This window comes from Nematolebias whitei, unplaced genomic scaffold, assembly GCF_014905685.2.
Source record: "Nematolebias whitei isolate Nwh7 unplaced genomic scaffold, NemWhi1 Nwh_scaf_4156, whole genome shotgun sequence".
Lineage (NCBI taxonomy): Eukaryota > Metazoa > Chordata > Actinopteri > Cyprinodontiformes > Rivulidae > Nematolebias > Nematolebias whitei.
The window spans coordinates 1-4,628 of record NW_023622701.1 but is presented as its reverse complement, the minus strand read 5'-3'; the positions used below and the strand labels follow the sequence as shown (position 1 = coordinate 4,628).

The 4,628-nt window shown below is 40.7% G+C and overlaps 1 long non-coding RNA gene across 1 annotated transcript; it reads right to left on the bottom strand.

Annotated features, from left to right (window-relative positions):
- Window positions 1-360: 360 nt before the first annotated feature.
- On the bottom strand, window positions 361-783 carry LOC119429635. The gene is made up of 3 exons (XR_005187812.1): window positions 762-783; window positions 593-675; window positions 361-457 (listed from the first exon to the last, which is right to left on the bottom strand). It is a non-coding gene; the product is annotated as an uncharacterized LOC119429635 (long non-coding RNA).
- Window positions 784-4,628: the final 3,845 nt, after the last annotated feature.

Sequence of the window (4,628 nt, the reverse complement as noted above, 5' to 3'; positions counted from 1 at the left end):
TATATATACACACACACACACACACACAAGTCGATCCATACACAAATGTAGATCTTGTCCTAAAGTTAGGACTGTTGTGATCATGTGTAAGTAATGAGACTAACAGCTTGAAAGTACCTTTGCGTGGCTGGTTGTGGATGCTGATAGCTTGGGTTTGGTACTGGTCGTCATCTGTTTGCACACAGATCAGGTGGGAGTCTGCTCTCTCATTGAAAGATGCTCCTATAGCCAGCACATGCTCATTGCACTTATTCAAAGCCTTCATTATCTATTACGAGACAAGTGAACAAAACCAATTAATGATAATTGAAAAAAATACATCTGAATATCTTCTGATGCTTTGCGGTTATACCTCATTATAGCCTGTGGTTGGGATCTTTATTAAGGTGCTTTGAGCTTCTAGATCCACAGTAAGCCCCGCCACCGTTGGTAGGCTGTAACGGTAATTTCTAAAGTCCTACAAAATAGAACGTTCCAAAAAAAGAAAAAAGTTAATTATCTTTTATAAGAAGTTTAATAGATATTTTATAAACTTACTCCTGTAAATTGGGTTTTGTAGGAAATGAAAGCTGTTGTAACTCATGATACTCACCACTAACAGTCTCATTATGGTGTGACCTATTTCCCCAAACAGGGGCTTCCTGAATCGCACGCTGTACAGAGGACACGGATAAACTAGACAAGCAGAAGTAAAGTGAATGAGTAAAAAGGAAACCTGAAGCAGCATAGCTGTACAGATGTCACAGAGCAGATTGGCTTACATCTGTACTCTGCCCCCAGTCGCAGCATGAGTCGCAGGGGGAAAGATTTGGCCCATGCCACTTCTGCTCTGTGGACCAGCAGGCCAAAGAGGTAAGGCTGGTTGGGCAGAGGTAGACCTTGAAGGGACTGCAGAGTGGAGCAAACATACAGGAAGCCAGCGTGCTCCCGACTGCCTAAAAATCGACTGCCGAACAGGAAGAATGACAGGTGTTTTATAACCTTCCCTGCAGAAGCAAAGAACGACACAACCATTGAGTAATGATGAGGTGAATACCCAGCATTCAACAGTTACAGCATGAGTTCCACGTGCAAGTCTCTGACCTGTGAGACAGTCCCTGTACAGCTGGATGAAGTGACTAAAAATGTCTTTGGGGAAGCTTTTTTCGTCAGGCAGACACTGAAGAAGCACCACCACCTCCACCTGGCCCAAAGCATGCATTCCCTTTGTTGTCACACACCAGCACTTCCTGTTTACATCTGACCACACAATCAGGAAACATCAGTGTTCTGCAAGAACATTTTGTTTAAAGAATGCGACTTGCAGGATAAAAGTAGTACGACTTCAGGTTAATCCACCTTTAGTTTTAGTGTGAACTTTATCTCTAAAAGCAGCAAAAATAAACAAGAAAGATAAAGTACATACAGTTGACCAGGTTGACCATGGCGAGCAGGTTCGCATTGAGAACAAACACCACTGGCTTGGACCTGCCACTCTCCAGCTCCTGGATGAGCAGCATCTCAGAGGGCTTTTCATCCACAGTGTAATCTGACGGGGGAAATATCTTCTTTATGTTCTTGTGCTTCAAGGTGGTGTAAACATCTGAATCTAAATCATGTCAGCGGTCACCGACTGAAGGAACCATCTTCATCATTCTCAATAAGAATTACCATATTTTTTGCTGTATAAGTTGCACCTTTTTGCATAAATTAGCATGCCCTGCGACTTATACACCGAATCGACTAATATAAGTTTTTTTTCCCCATATTTATAACCAAACGATTTCATTCATTCTGACATGGAAAATAATTGAACACTGCCACTTTCAGCCACTAGAGGGACCTCATCTAATGTGGCCAGTGTCTCATTAATAGATAAAAGTGGCTATTAATGAGACACTTGGCTTGCCATACAAAGCCATCTTGGTCTCGCTTCGGAACTCCTAGAGCAATCGTCAAATCAGCTGCATTTCATCGTGCCGCCCAGGCGAAATGCAGCTGATTTAACCGTTAAAGTGCATTTATTAAGGAAAAGTTAAACAGACGCACCTTTGCAATAATTTTGAGCAAACAAATAATTGTTTTTAAGTGTTAATCTTGTTAAAGTCCTCCCGTGCACGCTCCCGCGGCCGCCATTTGGCAGCTAATCGATTTTTGGCACAACACCAGCCCACATTTCCAGGTGGTCAGTGGTGATGCATAACAAACACAATGCATCAGCGGTTACGCATAATAGTTGCGAATTATGTGGCGAAGCGACTTATTTATGTTTTTTTCCCACTTTATTAGACATATTTGGACTGATGCGACTTATATGGCGGTGCGACATGTACGGCAGAAAGTACGGTAGTAACTACCTGAGTGGGGCTCTAAATAAAAACATAATAAACAGTGCTGTTATTAATAAAACAGCCTTGTTTAAATAGGTGGGACAAGTTTATATTTATCTTTGAAGTAAGAGTGCGGCATGAGTTTTGTGATACTGCTATCACAATAACTTGCATAAAATACATGAACACATAGTAGAATAACTAAAGGTAATAAGTACTGTCACCTTTGGGCAGAAATTGTGTATCTTCAAAACGATAATTTCAGGAAATAGAAAAATGTAATTCCTTTTAATTAAATAAACTTTGCAGTCACAAGTACACAAGCTCTTTATGACATTTTTAATTGGTTAGCCATCTAAACATAGAGATGCCATCCTTCAGTAGTGTGTGACCAAACAGGTGAACAGTATAAGGAGGAGGTGCCAAGCTGTTGTGGCTGTGTATGGTTCTTCCACATGATACCGAGGTCCCTATTTGTTAAACAAATAAACTGTTAAATTTCCATTATGTCTTGTTTCTTCAGAATTTAGTCAAATCAGAACACAAATAGCACAAATCATTTGTTCCAGATTAGTTAAATATAAAAAATTAAGATGTATAGAAACAGATTTAACTCATTTTGGCCGTTTGATCAGTCAACTATCTAACTAACATAATGGAACAATTTTTTTTTTTTACCTTCTGCTAGGACACATTAGAATAAACAGTTATTAACTCACCTCCTTTGACTCCTGTGGAGGTGAGGATTGGTGGCAGACCGTCCAAGGGAATGAGGTTGGGAGAGTTGCTCACTAAAGCCGTGGTGCCCCAGCCATAAGGACCACAGGCCTCCTAGTGAGGCAGATAAAAAAAGAACTGATATATTGTAAAATCTCTGAACTGTCTTATCTGCATAAGAAACACTAGCAGGAATATTAATGTTCTCTAACTTACTGTACTGTACAACTAAAATCATGCTCTTAATAGTGAATCTGGTAACATCTGAAGCAAACCTACACTGATCATTGTTCTGTGTGACCTCGAGCTTCTCCTGACATGTGGCGACCCAACAGGACTTTTGTCAGTCTCCTCCAGGGCTCGCCTCATCAGTGGTGAGAAGGAAGGTTCCCTCACTGGAGTAGTTGGGGCCGACTCAGACTGCTGATTGGCAAGGATTTTGTCTGCAAACCACACTTTCCTTTTCCCTCCTGGGGGAGTCCCTGAGGGGGAAGATGTAGAAGTCGCTTATGTGCAGTGGTGGGCACAGTTCCGCTAATCTGCTAACGGTTAATAGCGGAACTAATTTTTCATTTAGCGTATTATTGTTTTTGTTAACTTTGGAAGCCATTAGTGGAATTAGCATCCACTAAATTAGGTTTCACCAACTTTGTCTACTAACAAAATTCACAAACTTGTTCCTGTCTGTTGTGGGTGTGTCTCAGAGAGTCTGTTAGGCACGCTATTGGCTGACCACAAGTAGCTTGCATGTGACAAGACGTGATTGGTCGACACGACTTCAACTGGAAGGAGGCAAAGATGTGGGACGCAGACTGAGTGACAGTCATCTTGACTTAGATTTAGCTTCAGCTAACTTTTGTTTTGTTTTACCTGATTAAGCTAACTATTTGGTTAGCTGTGCCCACCACAGCTTATGTGAATCTTTACCTTAAATTATTGATTGTAAACTAAAACAAAAACACAGTTTTACTCACTTTTGATGAGGGTTGAATGACAGGAAACACAAACCCGTCCCTCCTTGCCATCCAGATGTGTAAGTCGGAACTTTAGATTGGAACAAAGGGCACAAAAAACCTGACAACATGCAAACACACACACACACAAACAAGCACATTTCAAATCACTGAAGACAAGCTGGGTTTTATATAAAATTAACAAGTTATTTGAATTTCACCTTATACATTAGTCCCTTTTCACGGACTTGTTCTATCACGGTTTTTCAAAATAAGATTGGACATGACACACAATTGCCTGATTGATGGATGAGCTACACTATTGGCAGGGAATTTTTATTTAAAATAAATTGTTTTAAAATATTTAGCACCTGCTGCACCTTTGTGCAGCCCACAGCTTGCAGGAGAAGCTTCCTCCTGCAGCTTGTCATATCTTTGCTCTGCACAGGAGAAGTGGGCGTGGCCGAGAGTGCTGGGAAGTAATGACAGAGTGCAGTCGGAGGCAGGGAGCTGAGATCATGACAGGCTGTGCTCTTTTAGAGCGTTTAGTGTTTAGATATAAACACTGTTTAGAATAATGCAAGAGTGTGAGAAGAATGTAAAATGCCTTTATATATATATAATAATAACATATATATAGGTTACATAT